Source organism: Monodelphis domestica, chromosome 4 (genome assembly GCF_027887165.1).
Source record: "Monodelphis domestica isolate mMonDom1 chromosome 4, mMonDom1.pri, whole genome shotgun sequence".
Lineage (NCBI taxonomy): Eukaryota > Metazoa > Chordata > Mammalia > Didelphimorphia > Didelphidae > Monodelphis > Monodelphis domestica.
In genome coordinates, this window is record NC_077230.1 from 229304899 (window position 1) to 229323100 (window position 18202).

Genomic DNA, 18202 nt, shown 5'->3' on the forward strand with positions numbered 1-18202 from the left:
ATTCCTAAGTATTTTATTTTGTCTAGGGTGATTTAAAATGGAACTTCTTTTTCTAATTCTTGCTGCTGAAATAGGTTGGAGATATATAGAAATGCTGATGACTTATGCGGGTTTATTTTGTATCCTGCAACTTTGCTAAAATTGTTGATTGTTTTGACTAGCTTTTTGGTTGATTCTCTAGGATTCTTTAAGTAAACCATCATATTATCCACAAAGAGTGATAGCTTGGTCTCCTCATTGCCAATTCTAATACCTTCAATTTCTTTTTCTTCTCTAATTGCTACTGCTATTGTTTCTAGTACAATGTTAAATCATAAAGGTGATAATGGGCATCCTTGTTTCACTCCTGATCTTATTGGGAATGCATCTAGTTCATCCCCATTGCATATGATGTTTGCTGATGGTTTTAGATATATGCAGTTTATTATTTTTAGGGAAGGCCCTTCTATTCCTATACTTTCTAGTGTTTTCAATAGGAATAGGTGTTGTATTTTATCAAAGGCTTTCTCTGCATCTATTGAGATAATAGTGTGATTTTTGTTGGTTTGCTTGTTAATATGGTCAATTATGTGGATGGTTTTCCTAATATTGAACACATCCTTGCATTTCTGGTATGAATCATACCTGGTCATAGTGAATAACCCTTGTGATGACTTGCTGGAGTCTTTTTGCTAGTATCCTATTTAAGATTTTTGCATCTATATCATTAAGGAGATTGGTCTATAGTTGTCTTTCTCTGTTTTTGACCTGCCTGGCTTTGGGATCAGTACCATGTTTGTGTCATAAAATGAATTTGGTAAAACTCCTTCTTTGCTTATTCTGTCAAATAGTTTGTATGATATTGGGATTAGTTGTTCTTTGAATGTTTCATAGAATTCATTTGTGAATTCCTCTGGACCTGGGGAATTTTTCTTAGGGAGTTCTTTGATGGCTTGTTCAATTTCTTTTTCTGATATGGGGTTGTTTAGGTAATTTATTTCTTCCTCTGTTAATCTAGGTAATTTATATTTTTGTAAGTATTCATCCATATCACCTAGATTGCCATATTTTTTGCCATATAATTGGGCATAGTAGTTTTTAATGATTGCCTTAATTTCCTCTTCATTAGAGGTGAGGTCTCTCTTTTCATCTTGAATACTGTCAATTTGGTTTTTTCTTTCCTTTTTTTAAATTAGACTGACTAGTACTTTGTCTATTTTATTTGTTTTTTTTTCTCAAAGTAACAGCTTCTAGTCTTATTTATTAAATCAGTAGTTCTTTGACTTTCAATTTTATTAATTTCTCCTTTGATTTTTTGGATCTCTAATTTAGTCTTCATCTGAGGATTTTTAATTTGTTTGCTTTCTAGTTTTTTCATTTGCATGCCCAATTCATTGATCTCTGCCCTTCTTAATTTGCTAATATATGAACTCAAGGATATAAATTTCCCCCTGAGTACTGTTTTGGCTGCATCCCATAGGTTTTGAAAGGATGTCTCATCATTGTCATTTTTTTCAATGAAGTTATTAATTGTTTCTATGATTTGTTCTTTAACTAACTGGTTTTGGAGAATTATATTGTTTAGTTTCCAATTAATTTTTGATTTATCTCTCCATGTGCCCTTACTAATTATTATTTTCATTGCATTGTGATCTGAGAAGGTTGCATTTATTATTTCTGCTCTTTTGCACTTGTTTGCAATGTTTTTATGCCCTAATACATGGTCAATTTTTGTGAATGTACCATGTGCTGCTGAAAAGAAGGTATATTCCTTTTTGTCCCAATTTATTTTTCTCCACATGTCTACTAACTCTAATTTTTCTAAGATTTTGTTCACTTCTCTTACCTTTTTCTTATTTATTTTTTGGTTTTATTTATCTAGTTCAGATAGAGGAAGGTTCAGGTCTCCCACAAGTATATTTTTCTATCTATTTCATCCTTGAGCTCTACTAGTTTCTCCTTTAGAAATTTGCATGCTATGCCATTTGGTGCATACATGTTGAGTACGGATATTTCCTCATTGTCTATACTGCCTTTTATCAGGATGTAATTACCTTCCCTATCTCTTTTAACTAGATTTATTTTTACTTTGGCTTTGTCAGATATCATGATTGTGACTCCTGCCTTCTTTTTATCAGTTGATACCCAATAGATTTGGCTCCATCCTCTTACTTTCACCCTATGCATATCTACCTTCCTCATGTGTGCTTCTTGTAGACAGCATATGGTAGGGTTTTGGGTTCTAATCCACTCTGCCATTCGCTTGCGTTTTATGGGTGAGTTCATTCCATTCACATTCAGAGTTATGATTACTAGCTGTGTATTTCCCAGCATTTTGACTTCTACTCCTGGTCCTGCCTTTTCTTCTTTCACTATTTCCTTCTATACCAATGTTTGTTTTTAATCAGTCCCCCTAATCTCCATCCTTATTTTACTTCCCTTTCTATCCCCTACCTTCTTATTCCCCCCTTATTTTCCCTATAGTCTTTCTAAAATTATGCCCCCCCCCTCCCTTGTAGTGCTTCCCTTCCCACCAGTCCATTTTTTACCCTTCTTTGCCCCTATAGGGTGCAAATCTATTTTCTGCCCCAATGGATTGGATTGTTCTTCCCTCTTTGGGTTAATTTCAAAGAGTGTAAGAGTTGAGTATTTCCTGTCTCCATCCTCTTTACCCTTCTAGTGTATTGATGTTCTCTCCTCTCCCTCCATGAGCTTCTTTGTGATATATAAATTTACCCTCATTTGTCTCTTTTCCCATTTCTTTTAGTATTAACCTCTTTTTTAAGCTCTAGTTGTATATATATATATATATATATATATATACACACACACACATGTGTATGTATTTATGCATGCATATATCTATATGCCTATTTATGTCTTGTCCTTTCATCCTATACAGTTTGTCACTGTTCCCTCTAAGTGTAATTCTTCTAGCTGCCCAGGTGCTAACCACAGTTTTTTTTAAAATATTTTATTTGATCATTTCCAAGCATTACTCATTAAAGACATAGATCATTTTCTTTTCCTCCCCACCCCCACCCCCAGTAGCCGACGCGTGATTCCACTGGGCATTACATGTTTTCTTGATTTGAACCCATTGCTATGTTGATAATATTTGCATTAGAGTGTTCATTTAGAGCCTCTCCTCTGTCATGTCCCCTCAACCGCTGTATTCAGGCAGTTGCTTTTCCTCGGTGTTTCTACTCCTACAGTTTATCCTCTGCTTATGAATGGTGTTTTATTCTCCTAGATCCCTGCAAATTGTTCAGGGACATTACACTGCCACTAATGGAGAAGTCCATTACATTTGATTATACCACAGTGTATTAGTCTCTGTGTACAATGTTCTCCTGGTTCTGCTCCTCTTGCTCTGTATCACTTCCTGGAGGTTGTTCCAGTCTCCATGGAACTCCTCCACTTTATTATTCCTTTTAGCACAATAGTATTCCATCACCAACATATACCACAATTTGCTCAGCCATTCCCCAATTGATGGGCATCCCCTCGTTTTCCAGTTTTTGGCCACCACAAAGAGCGCAGCTATGAATATTTTTGTACAAGTCTTTTTGTCCATTATCTCTTTGGGGTACAGACCCAGCAGTGCTATGGCTGGATCAAAGGGTAGATTTTCTTTTGTTGCCCTTTGGGCATAGTTCCAAATTGCCCTCCAGAATGGTTGGATCAGTTCACAACTCCACCAGCAATGAATTAATGTCCCAACTTTGCCACATCCCCTCCAGCATTTATTACTTTCCTTTGCTGTTATGTTAGCCAATCTGCTAGATGTGAGGTGATACCTCAGAGTTGTTTTTATTTGCATCTCTCTGATTATAAGAGATTTAGAACACTTCTTCATGTGCTTATTAATAGTTTTGATTTCTTTATCTGAGAACTGCCTATCCATGTCCCTTGCCCATTTATCAATTGGAGAATGGCTTGATTTTTTGTACAGTTGATTTAGCTCTTTATAAATATGAGTAATTAAACCTTTGTCAGAGGTTTCTATGAAGATTTTTTCCCAGTTTGTTGTTTCCCTTCTGATTTTTGTTACATTGGTTTTGTTTGTGCAAAAGCTTTATAATTTGATGTAGTCAAAATTATTTATTTTACATTTTGTGATTCTTTCTATGTTTTGCTTGGTTTTAAAGTCTTTCCCCTCCCAAAGGTCTGACATGTATACTATTCTGTGTTTACCCAATTTACTTATGGTTTCCTTCTTTATGTTTAAGTCATTCACCTATTTTGAATTTATCTTGGTGTAGAGTGTGAGGTGTTGATCCAAAACTAATCTCTCCCACACTGTCTTCCAGTTTTCCCAGCAGTTTTTATCGAATAGTGGATTTTTGTCCCAAAAACTGGGATCTTTGGGTTTATCGTATACTGTCTTGCTGAGGTCGCTTTCCCCCAGTCTATTCCACTGATCTTCCTTTCTGTCTCTTAGCCAGTACCAAATTGTTTTGATGACTGCTGCTTTGTAATATAGTTTAAGGTCTGGGATTGCAAGGCCCCCATCATATGTGGTTTTTTTTTCATTATTTCCCTGGATAGCCTTGATCTTTTGTTATTCCAGATGAATTTCGTTATGGTTTTTTCTAAATCAGTAAAGAAATATTTTGGGAGTTCAATGAGTATGGCACTAAATAGATAAATAAGTTTGGGTAGGATGGTCATTTTTATTATATTGGCTCGTCCTATCCATGAGCAATTAATGTTTTTCCAGTTGCTCAAGTCTAGTTTTAGTTGTGTGGAGAGTGTTTTGTAGTTGTGTTCATATAGTTCCTGTGTTTGTCTCAGGAGATAGATTCCTAGGTATTTTATTTTGTCTAAGGTGATTTTGAATGGGATTTCTCTTTCTAGTTTTTGCTGCTGAGCTATGTTGGAGATATATAGAAAGGCTAATGATTTATATGAGTTTATTTTGTATCCTGCAACTTTGCTAACGTTGTTTATTATTTCAATTAGCTTTTTGGTTGAATCTCTAGGCTTCTTTAAGTAGATCATCATGTCATCTGCAAAGAGTGATAACTTGGTCTCCTCCTTGCCTATTTTGATGCCTTCAATTTCTTTTTCTTCTCTAATTGCTATTGCTAGTGTTTCTAGTACAATGTCGAATAGTAGAGGTGATAATGGGCATCCTTGTTTCATTCCTGATCTTATTGGGAATGCATCTAGTTTATCCCCATTGCAGATGATATTAGCTGATGGTTTTAGATATATACTGTTTACTATTTTTAGGAATGACCCTTCTAATCCTATGCTTTCTAGTGTTTTTAATAGGAATGGGTGTTGTATTTTATCAAATGCTTTTTCTGCATCTATTGAGATAATCATGTGGTTCTTGTTGGTTTGCTTGTTGATGTGGTCAATTATGTGGATGGTTTTCCTAATATTGAACCAGCCCTGCATCCCTGGTATAAATCCTACTTGATCATGGTGGATGACCCTTCTGATCACTTGCTGGAGTCTTTTTGCTAGTATCCTATTTAAGATTTTTGCATCTATATTCATTAGGGAGATTGGTCTATAGTTTTCTTTCTCTGTTTTTGACCTGCCTTGTTTTGGAATCGAGTACCATGTTTGTGTCATAAAAGGAGTTTGGTAGACCTCCCTCTTTGCTTATTATGTCAAATAGTTTGTATAGTATTGGGATTAACTGTTCTCTGAATGTTTGATAGAATTCACTGGTGAATCCATCAGGCCCTGGGGATTTTTTCTTAGGAAGTTCTTTGATGGCTTGTTGGATTTCATTTTCTGATATGGGATTATTTAAGAATTCTATTTCTTCTTCTGTTAGTCTAGGCAGTTTGTATTTTTGTATATATTCATCCATGTCACCTAAATTGGTGTATTTATTGCCATATAATTGGGCAAAGTAATTTTTAATGATTGCCTTAATTTCCTCTTCATTGGAGGTGCTGTCCCCCTTTTCATCTTTGATGCTGTTAATTTGCTTTTCTTCCTTCCTTTTTTTAATTAGATTGACCAGTACTTTGTCTATTTTGTTTGTTTTTTCAAAGTATCAGCTTCTAGTCTTATTTATCAAATCAATAGTTCTATCACTTTCGATTTTTATTAATTTCTCCCTTAATTTTTAGGATTTCTAGTTTGGTTTTCTGCTGGGGGTTTTTAATTTGATTTCTTTTGAGTTTTTTCATTTGCATTTCCAATTGATTGATCTCTGCTCTCCCTAGTTTGTTAATATAACCATTCAGGGATATGAATTTACCTCTGATTAAACCTACATCCCAAAAGGTTTGAAAGGATGTGTCGCCATTGTCATTTTCCTCGATGAAATTATTAATTGTTTCTATGATTTCTTCTTTAACTAAATGATTTTGGAGTATCATATTGTTTAATTTCCAATTAGTTTTTGATTTGGTTTTCCATCTACCATTACTTATCATTATTTTTATTGCCTTGTGATCTGAGAAGGCTGCATTCATTATTTCTGCTTTTCTGTATTTGTGTGCTATGTTTCTGGGACCTAATGTATGGTCAATTTTTGTGAATGTGCCATGTGGTGCTGAGAAGAAGGTGTATTCCTTTTTATCCCTATTTATTTTTCTCCATATGTCTATTAATTCTAATTTTTCTAAGATTTCATTCACTTCTTTTACCTCTTTCTTATTTATTTTTTGATTTGATTTATCTAAATTTGATAATGGTTGGTTTAAGTCTCCCACTAATATGGTTTTACTGTCTATTTCTTCCTTCAATTCTCCTAGTTTCTCCATTAGAAATTTGGGTGCTATATTATTTGGTGCATACATGTTGATTAATGATATTTCTTCAATGTCTAGAGTCCCTTTTAACAAAATATAATTACCTTCCCTATCCCTTTTGATCAGGTCTATTTTTGCTTTGGCTTTATCAGATATCATGATTACCACTCCTGCCTTCTTTCTGTCAGTTGAGGCCCAGAAGGTCTTACTACATCCTTTAATTCTGACCTTGTGGGTGTCAACCCGCCTCATGTGTGTTTCTTGAAGACAACATATGGGAGGATTTTGGATTCTAATCCATTCTGCTATTCGTCTACATTTTATGGGTGAGTTCATCCCATTCACGTTCAAAGTTATGATTGTCATTTGTGGACTCCCTGGCATTTTGATATCCTTCCCTAATTCTAACCTTTTTTTCTTTGGCTCTACTTTTAGTCCACTGATTTACTTTGAATCAGTCCCCCTTGTCCCCTCCCTTGATGTTTCCCTTTTTAGTCCCTCCCTTTTTGTTCCCTCCCCTCCCCCCTCTCTTTCCCTCCCTTTTTATTTTCCCTCTCCCCCTTCCCCCTTTGGTTTTCCCTTCTCCCTCCCCTTGTTGGGTAAGATAGAATTCAAGATCCCATTGGATCTGGATGTTTTTCCCTCTCAGAGTTGATTTCCCTGAGATTAAGGTTTAAGTAAAAAACCCTCTCTTCCTATCCTTCTTATAGGAGTTTTCTTCCCCTCCCCTTCCCATGTGAATCTTTGTGTGAGAAAGATTATTCTATTTGGTCTTTCTTTACCCCCTATTTATACATTATATTTTCCCCACATGTTAGTATACATAGATTGAGAGAAATGTAGTCCTTATAGAAGAGAGTTTGAATAAAAGAAGAAGATAACATTTTTCTCCTTTCCCCTTTCCTTAATATTTACCTTTTCAGGTATTCCTTGTTCTTTGTTTTTTGGTATCAAACTTTCCACAGAGCTCTGTTCTTTTCTTTGCAAAAAGTTGGAAATCTTCTATTTTGTTGAATGCCCATATTTTCCCTTGGAAGTATATAGTCAGTTTTGCTGGGTAGCTGATTCTTGGTTGAAGACCCAGCTCTCTTGCCTTTCTGAAGATCATGTTCCATGCCTTACAATCATTCAGAGTAGAACTTGCAAGGTCTTGTGTGACCCTGATTGGCATTCCTTTATATCTAAATTGTCTTTTTCTGGCTTCCTGTAGGATTTTTTCTTTTGTTTGAGAGCTTTGGAATTTGGCAATTACATTCCTGGGAGTTGTCTTTTGGGGGTTTAGTGTAGAAGGTGTTCTGTGAGCTCTGTCAGTGTCTGTATTACCCCCTTGTTCTAGAATCTCTGGGCAATTTTCTTTGATTATATCTTGTATCATGATGTCGAGTTTGGTGTTTATTTCTGACTTTTCTGGAAGTCCAATTATTCTTAAATTATCTCTTCTCCCTCTATTTTCCAGATCTGTCACCTTGTCGGTGAGATATTTTATGTTCTCTTCTAATTTCTTGGTATTTTGGCTTTGCTTTATTAATTCTTCCTCTTTTACACGATCGTTGTCTTCCAGTTGCCTGATTCTGGCCTTTAAAGCCTGGTTTTCCTTTTCAGTTTGGTCACACCGGTTTTGTAGATGTGTGAATTTCTTTTGCATTATTTCCCACTTTTCCTCCCAGAAGGCTTCCATCTTTTTGGTCATTTCTGATTCAAATTCTTCATGGGTTTGTGGAGAGTTTCCATTTCCTTTGGAAGTTTTCGGAGCATTTTCTTGTGTATCGTCTTCTATCTCCTCTGTATTTTGTATTTTGGCTCCGTAGAATGTGTCCAAAGTCGCCCCTTTCTTCTTATTTTTCTTGGGATTTTGGGGCTTCTGTGCTTCTGTGGAGTTTGCCATCTCTGAATGGGGAGGATTAGCTTTTCTTATCTCTGGTGTTCAGAGGTTTTAGTCCTGGGCAGATTGTCCGTTCTATGAGCTTTCCCTGAGTTGAACTGAGTATGCCTTAAGGCAGTGACTTTCACTGGTACTGGAATGGAAGGATCCGGCCAGGGGGTTACAATCTCCCCCGGCTCTCTCTGTTTCCCTGCTGTTTGGGTGCCCCCTCGACTGGACTGGGTGGGGTTGCTTTCCGGAAGTTGCCTTCAGAATAGCTGGCTGTGAGGCTGTCTTGTCGGTCCTGAGGGTTACTGTTGTTTCAGAAGACCCTGCTCTCTGAGGGGGGAGGGGCCACGGCTTCCCGGAGCCTTGGACTCTGTGCTCCTATCCCTTAGGTCCGAGTGATCTCGGGTTCTGGCTTTTGAGGGGGGCCGTACCTTTTGATCCAGGTCCAGGTCCAGGAGGAGGATTCCCAGGGTCTATGCTGTTGATCATTTTGAATTTCGATGCCCTAGGAGCATATAGTTTGAGATCGGTAGGGAAGGGTTTCCGGAGATCTGAACTTTAGCTTTCTCTAAGCCGCCATCTTGACTGGAAGTCCGCTAACCACAGTTTTTAAGAGTTACCAATTACCTCTTTTTTTTTTAGGGATACATATCATTTTAACTCATTGAGTCTCTTAAGATTTTTTTTTCTTTTCTCCCCTCTTTTTTAATTACCTTTTGATGATTCTCTTGAGTTCTGTGCTTGGATGTCAAATTTTCTGTTCAAGTCTGGTCTTTTCTTTACAAATTCTTGGAATTCTTCTATTTTGTCGAATGACCATACTTTCCCCTGTAAGAATATAGTCAGTTTTGCTGTGTAGTTGATTCTTGGTTGTAGACCTAGTTCCCTTGCTATCCAGAATATCATATTCCATGCCTTTTGGTCCTTCAGTATGGATGCAAGCCAGATCCTGCATTATCCTCACTGTGGTTCCATGATATCTGAATGACTTCTTCTTGGCAGCTTGTAATATCTTTTCTTTGGTCTGATAGTTCTTGAATTTGGCTATAACATTTCTGGGTGTTGTCAGTTGGGGATTAAGTACAGGAGGTGATCTGTGGATTCTTTCAATCTCCACTTTTCCCTCTTGTTCTAGAATATTGGGGCAGTTTTCTTGAATAATTTCCTGTAATATTGTGTCCAGGCTTTTTCTTTTGTCATGGTCTTCTGCTAGACCAATGATTCTTAAATTGTCTCTCCTCGAACAATTTTCTAAATCCTCTGTTTTGTGAATGAGATGCTTCATATTTTCCTCAATTTTTTTCATTCTTTTGGTTTTGTTTTATAGTGTCCTGCTGCCTTGTGAGGTCACTTAATTCTAGTTGTTGAATTCTGGTTCTTAAAAACTGGATTTCATCCCTGGATTTTTGATCATCCTTCTCTTTCTGGTCTGATTTTCTATGGAGGCCATCTTTCATCCTCTTTACCTCATCTTTCATCTCCTTTGCCTCAGCTTTCATCTTCTTTGCCTCATCTTTCATCTCCTTTACCTCATTTTCCAGCTGATTGATTTTGGCTTTTAAGACACTGTTTTCTTTTTCCAGATGACTTATGTTGCTGTTAAAGTTGTCTTCAGCCTCTCTTAATTGTGTTTTGAATTGCTTTTTGAGTTCTTCCACAGTCTGTATCCAATTCGCTGGGACTTCTGATTTATTGTTTGCTGACCCCTCCCCCTCTGTTCTGTTTGCTGTATAGAAGCTATCTATTGTAATTTCTTTCTTCTTTTTCTGTTGTTTGCTCATATTCACACCTTCTTTTCTCCCTGTATTTATCTATGCTCTTGTTCCTCTCATTTTTTTTTTGGTTTTGGGGGCGTCTGTCAGTCTCCCCTCTTAGAGCTTTGACAGCAGATCTCTCAGTGCAGTCTCTGGGGGAGGGTTGTTAGCGGTTTGAGCTTCCCTGTCCTCTGGAGGCTTTTGATTGGATTAAAGTCCAGCAGTCAGAGGGAGGGGTGTGGAGCTTGGGCTTCCCTGAGTTCTGAAGACTTTTGATGGGATTAAGTTTAGCTTGGTTGGGCTGGGTGTGCTCTGAGGCCAATGCCTCCTGTAAGGCTAGAGCAAATATGGAGGATCTACACAGCTCTGGCCAGGCTGCCAGCTCTATGCTCCCTCTCTAGCTCCTTCCCTTCCATCTGTGTTTGACGCTCTGAGCTTGGCACAGCCCTGCTTGCAAGGTACACCCTTCAGACCAGCACCTTTGCTCTCCCAGAAGTTCCTGCTGCTGCTGGAGTCTCAGCATTCTCAGTGGGGGGAAGGGGTCCTGAGACCTTCCTTCTGCCTTCCCCTTAGACCCGAGTGTTCTCGGATTCTGGCTTTTGGGAGGGCGTACCTTTGAATTGAGTCCAGCAGGAGGGTTTCTTGGCTCTGTCTTGTTATGTTTGATTTTCAGTCCCCTAGGAGCATTCAGTTTGTGATTGGTAAGAAAGGGTATTCAGAGGTCTGAACTTCTGCTCCTTCTAGACCGCCATCTTGACTCCACCTCTGATACGCACTGTTTTTAGCCCTTTGTGCATAGTTCCAAATTGCCCTCCAGGATGGTTGGATCAGTTCACAGCTCTACTAGCAATGCATTAGTGTCCCAATTTTGCAACATACCCTCCAATAGTTATCATTTTCTTTTACTGTCATATTAGCCAATCTGGTAGGTATGAGGCTGTACCTCAGAGTTGTTTTAATTTGCATTTCTCTTATCAGGAGGGATTTAAAACATTTTTTCATATGATTATTGTTAGCTTTGATTTCTTCAACTGAAACCTGCCTCTTTAAATGACTATTTGTCAATTGGGGAATGACTTTTATTCTTATAAATTTGATTTAATCCTTTATATATTTGAGAAACAAGACCTTTGCCAGAGAAAGTTTGTTATAACACCCCCTCCCCATTTTATTGTTTCCTTCTAATCTTGGTTTCATTGCTAAATGATTTCTAATGTCAATGCCATTTCTAAATCTCTAATTGCCACCTTATTATTTATTAAAAGTTCAAATTTGGGAAGTACTTGGACATCTCAAGTTGAAGATTCTAATTCAAGAACCATTTTTGGATGTTTCAAGCACATACTAAGCCACTGCTTCTCTGTATTCTCTCTCTTTCTCAGCTGCATCTGGTTCCCCCTAAGTAGTCCCATCCCATCCTTCACATCTGGATCCAACTAAGAAACAACAGCCTTACTGTAAGTTGTCTCCGCCTTTCTCTGCCTTCTGCTCAATGGTTCAGAGACTTAATTTAGAGAAATGGGAATGAGATGGAGGCAACTCTCTCTGCCCTCACTTATAGGGGCCAAGGAAAAGAGACACTTTCAAAAGGAAGTATTTCAAAGTGCTATCATCCACTATAAAGATCCAGGTTGCAGCCCTTGAGATTTACTCAAGGTCTGTCCCAGAGATTCCCATGTCTTCCCTTTTCAGACATGAGAATGAGGGCAAGAGGGAGTGTGGCCCAACGAAGTGAAGAAATGGCAGTTCCCTGGGGTTCCTAGGTCAGTTATCATGGTCATGCTTCTTCTGAAAACCAAAATTAAAGTCTAGTTCAATGGACTCTAGGCTGAAGGAAACAAGGATATAAATTGAAATCACATAGGTCACAGTGGAAAGCAGTTGTAATTCTCCTTGAAACAGCATAATCCCAAGTCTAGGGCTGTGCTAGAAATTCAGGGAAAAGAGGTATTCACAAAAAAAAAATGGCAGGAGCAGATGAAAAGCCCTTCAAATAGAAGGAATTCAATATAACGGAATAATGACCCAACACACTCTATTATCAATCATTCTATAAGCAGTTAATAAGGATTTCGCATGTGTCAACCTTTGGGTTTGGTATTGGGGAGACAAATGCAAAAGGAAAAGCAGTCTCTCTCCTTGAGGAATTTACAGCCTAGTGAGGAGAGATAGTGTGTACAGGTGTAGATATAAAATAGATACAAGATAATTTAGGGATGATATGGAGTTCTTGAATGTGATGGACTATCAATGTGTAGAGAAAAGGCAGAAGCAAGCACATTTCCCAAGATTCAAAAATAATTTGAGGACATTTGTTAGGTCCTAACAAAGCATTCCCTCTGCTGTTCACATTTGTTTTTCCTTCTAGGAGAGCTAACAGCATGAAGCAATCACAGAATCTTGAAAGTCTCCTTAATGTCTAATGCACACTCTGATAAGCAGGAAACACTATAAATTAAGGCCCAAAGCCCCATTCCCCTGGTGTCTAGGTCCTGAGGAGTTCTGAAGTGGCCTCTGTTCTTTCCTGGCTCAATCTCAACTATTACTTCATCCCACCTATCCCAGGATTAGCAATCTCTCTCCTCAAAGGCCACCTAGTCTGTGGTCATCACCTCCATCACTGACTTCTTCTCTTCAGGGACCTAGTTTGACTTTTTTCTGTCTGGCTTTTGCAGTGGTGTGATTCAGGAATCTTGTTCTGGAGAAATATCCTGAGGTGAGTGCCTGGTAGATGAATTAACAAGCAGCTGGGGCTGGTCATTTAAAAAACATCCAGACCTCTGATGTGGAGCCAAATCTGTCCTCCCCTGGTTTGCTTCTGTGGCCTGAGATTTCAATGGCTCCAAAGCCCTATAATGTGTGTCCAAGACCCAAAGTTTCTTATTTTCCTCTATTCCATCTTGTCTCTAATCACTTCAATGGGTGTTAGTTATCTGGAAAGATTGTCTTTAGGTCTCTTTTAAGGAAAAAGCAGAAGTAAAGGATGGAGAGAGAGAGAGAGAGAGAGAGAGAGAGAGAGAGAGAGAGAGAGAGAGAGAGAGAGAGAGAGAGAGAGAGAGAGAGAGAGAGAGAGAGAGCAAAAGACTGAAGGTGGCTCAGTGGTTTGAGAGCCAGGCCTGGAGACGAGAGGTCCTGGGTACACACCTGACCTCAGACACATCCTAGTTATGTGACCCTGGGCAAGTCGCTTTATCCCCATTGCTTAGGCCTTACCATTCTTCTGCCTTGGAACTAATGTAGCATTGATTCTAAAGTGGAAGATAAAGGTTAAAAAAAGACAAAAACCAAGTACACAATAAATTCTTCACATTACTTTTTTTTTTTAAACCCTTACCTTCCACCTTAGATTCAATACTGTGTATTGGTTCCAAGGCAGTAGACTAGTAAGGGCTAGGCAATGGGGGTCAAGTGACTTGCCCAGGGTCACACAGTTAGGAAGTGTCTGAGGCCATATTTGAACTTAGGACCTCCCATCTCTAGGCTTGGCTCTCCATCCACTGAGCCACTCAGCTACCCTATCTTGACATTACTTTCAAGACTATCTTGCTTATTTATGCTTCCTTCTGGATTTTCTTTTGTTTTCTTCTGTGAATTTAAGAAATGTTACAGTGGTAGCATATAAATGGTAATCTTCCACTTTTGTGTGTGTGTGTGTGTGTGTGTGTGTGTGTGTGTGTGTGTGTGTGTGTGTGTTGGGGGTGGGAATAACCATTGATAATTTCCTTCCCCGATTTTGACATCTCTATTACTAACTCCTGTTCCTTAATTAAAAACAGAGAGAAACCAAACCAAACCAAACCAAAAACGAATCCCCCAAAACAAACAAAGAAAACAACTTTGTAACAAATAAGCGTAGTCTAGCAAAACTGATCCACACAGTGGACATGTCCAAAAACTTATTCCTCTTTCTGCACATTGTGTCCATGGCTTCTCTTTCAGGAGAGGCAAGTGATATACTCCACAGGTTCTCTGTAGACATAGTTGGAATTCTAAAGTTTTTCTAAGGTGTCACTTTTCTTTACAGTGTCACTATCCTTGAAGAAATTGTTCTTCTGGTTCTGTTCCCTTTACTGTGTCAGTTCATAGTGCCTGGATTCTCTGACATTATATCTTTTGTCATTTCTTTGATACCATAATAGTCCCTTACATTCATAAACCACAATTTATTCAGCAGTTTCCTACTTGTTTAGGAGGTAATATAAAGTGCTATTTTAGATTACAGTTCTTTATTTTTCTTCTCTTCCTACCTCAATTTTATTAATTATCCTTTCAAGATCAGGAAGTTTATTTTGTTTATGAATATTCCCTCCCAGGAATCATCCTGCTCTTAACAACCTTGTACCTATTCTTACTTGTTCCCAATTGAATCTGATGTATTTCTATACTAAACAGTTTTTGGAAAATTTTAATATACAATGATTTGGGGTTTTGGTTTTAAAAGAGTATTATAAAAATGAATAAGATGGAAATGGGTTTTGAGTGATAATAATATATGTATAACCCAATGGAATTGCTTGTCAGCTCTTGGAATGGGGAGGGAAGAGAGAGACAATAAGAATCATGTAACCATGGAAAAACAATTTAAAATTAAAAAAATTATAAAAAGAAAATTTTAATACATATACAATTTTTAAAACACACATACAAAACCCAAACCCATATGTATGCTTAACTCTCCTTTGTCTTTCTGAGTTGAGTGAGGTCCCTGATACTCATTCCTCTCACCAATTCCTTAATGTTTGTACACTCTTCTTCTCCTACATCTCATTTATGAAACACATTCCCCTCCTTTCTTTCTTTTGCCATCCCTTCTCTTTTCCCCCTTTAGATCTTCAGAATAAAACCAATCCATCCCCAGGTCCTTTGCTTTTCTTATTTCACTATCTCAATGTCCTTTGAAGACATTAAGCTTCTTTTTTAAAAAATTAATTTATTTAGTCAATTTAGAACATTATTCCTTGTTTACAATAATCACATTATTTCCCTCCCTCCCCTTCACCCACCCTTCCCACAGCCAACAGGCAATTTCATTGGGTATTACTTGTGTCTTTGATCAGAACCTATTTCCATGTTGTTGATGTTTGCATTACGATGTTCATTTAGAGTTGAAGACATTAAGTTTCTGAAGTGTCACTTGTTTCTTGACCTATTAGAATCTTATCATTAATTCGATTATCCTATAGTGCCTTCCAATAAACAAATTTACTTCTCTTGGTTTCCCTGGACTTTCATTCTTGGATTTAAAAATTCCTTCTAGCTTTGAGCTTTTCATTAGAAATTCTTGAAACTTCTCTATTCCATTAAAAATACATCCTCTCCCATTCCCAACCCTCAATAAGATTATACTCATTTTTGCAAGCTATGTTCTTCTTGCTTGTAGGCCTTTATCTTCTGTCTTTTGGAATATTGTATTCCAAGATCTCCTCTGGTTTTTAGTTGAAACTTCCAGGTCTTCTGTGATCTTGACTATAGTTCCTAATTACTTAAACTATTTTTTTTTCTGGATGCTTGCACAATTTTTTATCTTTGATGTGGGAATTCCTGATTTTGGCTATCACATTCATGTATTTATTTTTTTTTTAAGAATTTAAGTTTATTTATTTAATTAATTAAGAATATTTTTTTCATGGTTACAAGATTCATGTTCTTTCCCTCCCCTCCCTCTCCCATATATTACATGCAATTCCACTGGATTTTACATGTGTCATTGATCAAGAGCTATTTCCATATTATTGATAATTGAACTAGGGTGATTGTTTAGATTCTACATCCCCAATCATATTACCATCCACCCATGTGTTCAAGCAGTTGTTTTTCTTCTGTGTTTCTGCTTCCACAATTCTTTCTCTGGATGTGGATAGTGTTCTTTCTCACAAGTCCCTCAGAATTGTCCTGGATCATTGCATTGCTGCTAGTAGAGAAGTCCATTACATTTGATTGTGCCACAGTGTATCAGTCTCTGTGTACAATGTTCTCCTGGTTCTGCTCCCTTCACTCTGTATCAATTCCTGGAGGTTATTCCAGTTCAAATGGAATTCCTCCAGTTCATTATTCCTTTGAGCACGATAGTATTCCATCACCAACATATACCACAGTTTGTTCAGCCATTCCCCAATCAATGGAAACCTCCTCATTTTCCAATTTTTTTTTGCCACCACAAAGAGCACAGCTATAAATATTTTTGTACAAGTCTTTTCCCTTATGATCTCTTTGGGGTACAAACCCAGTAGTGCCATGGCTTGATCAAAGGGCAGACAGTCTTTTAGCACCCTTTGGGCATAGTTCCAAATTGCCATTCTAGAGTGATTTAAAATGGAATTTCTAACTCTTGCTACTGAGATGTGTTGGAAATATATAGAAATGCTGATGATTTATGTGGGTTTATTTTGTATCCTGCAACTTTGCTAAAGTTGTTGATTATTTCGACTAAATTTTTAGTTGATTCTTTAGGATTCTTTAAGTAGACCATCATATCATCTACAAAAGAGTGCTGGTTTAGTTGTTGCCCATTTTAATACCTTCAATTTCTTTTTCTTCTCTAATTGCTACTATTAGGGTTTCTAGTACAATGTTAAATAATAGAGGTGATAATGGGCATCCTTGTTTCACTCCTGATCTTATTGGGAAGGCTTCTAATTTATTCTCATTGCAGATGATGCTTGCTGATAGTTTTAAATATATACTATTTATTATTTTTAGGAAAGGCCCTTCTATTCCTACACTTTCTAGTATTCTCAATAGGAATAAGTGTTGTATTTTGTCAAAGACCTTTTCTGCTCTATTGATATAATCATGTGATTTCTATTGGTTTGGTTGTTGATATGGTCACTTATGTGGATGGTTTTCCTAATATTAAACTATCCTTACATTCCTGATATTAATCTCACCTGATCATAGTGAATAATCCTCATGATCACTTGCTGCAGTCTGAACTTATTCTTTTGAGATTCCTTTCAGGAGGTGTTATAATTCAAATTATTTTGAAAGACTGGTTTTGGGTAAGAATATCAGTTTATCAATTAGGCCAGCATCAAAACCAATAAAGTGACAGGTCAGTAGCCCTCTTTATGGCAAAAAACCTGGAAGGTCCTGGATAATGTATCAATTTATACTTTTGGCAGCTCACTATTCAGCTCCTCCTTTGAACATTCCAACAATGTCTAATTGGTAAATAGCTAATTAGGAGGAAGTCCATCAAATATCCAGCCCTTCTCCACATTGACAAGTGGACAGGTGATGGTTTGTCAAATATGCAGGAAAAGAATCATTGTAAAGCCTTCCTGTCAATCAGATTTTGTGAAACAAACACATTGTTAAGGACAAAGAAAATGAAAAAAATTGTAGACTGGATGATGCTTGAGATCTAAGACCTTGAACTGAGGAATTCTCTCAAATATATATGAGTTGGGGCCATTCTATTCTAGAACCTTGATACAGGAGTCAATACAGATATGAAAAATAAATTCTCACAGAGGTGATCAGTGAGTTCTTATTTTAACTTTTCCCCCTGGATTCAATAAGTCTGGCTAATTTCCAATTATGATTTCTTAAAAAATAGTATCCAGGCATTTTTAATCGTAATTTTCAGAGAGTTCAGTGATTCTTAAGTTATCTCTATATTACCTACTTTTGGATCAATCTATTTGATGTCAGATCTACATTTTCTTCCATTTGTCATTTTTTTGATATGATATTACTTGCTGTCTCAGTGAGTCATTGAATTCTCTTTGTTCTCTTTTAGTTTTCAAGGATTCCATTTTTTGAGTAAGGTTTCTAGTTTCTTTTCTTTTTCTTTTTAAAAAAAATTAATCTATCCTTTTGTTATCGAAAAGAAACAAAGTTCTTAATACATACATGCATAGGCTGTCAAAATA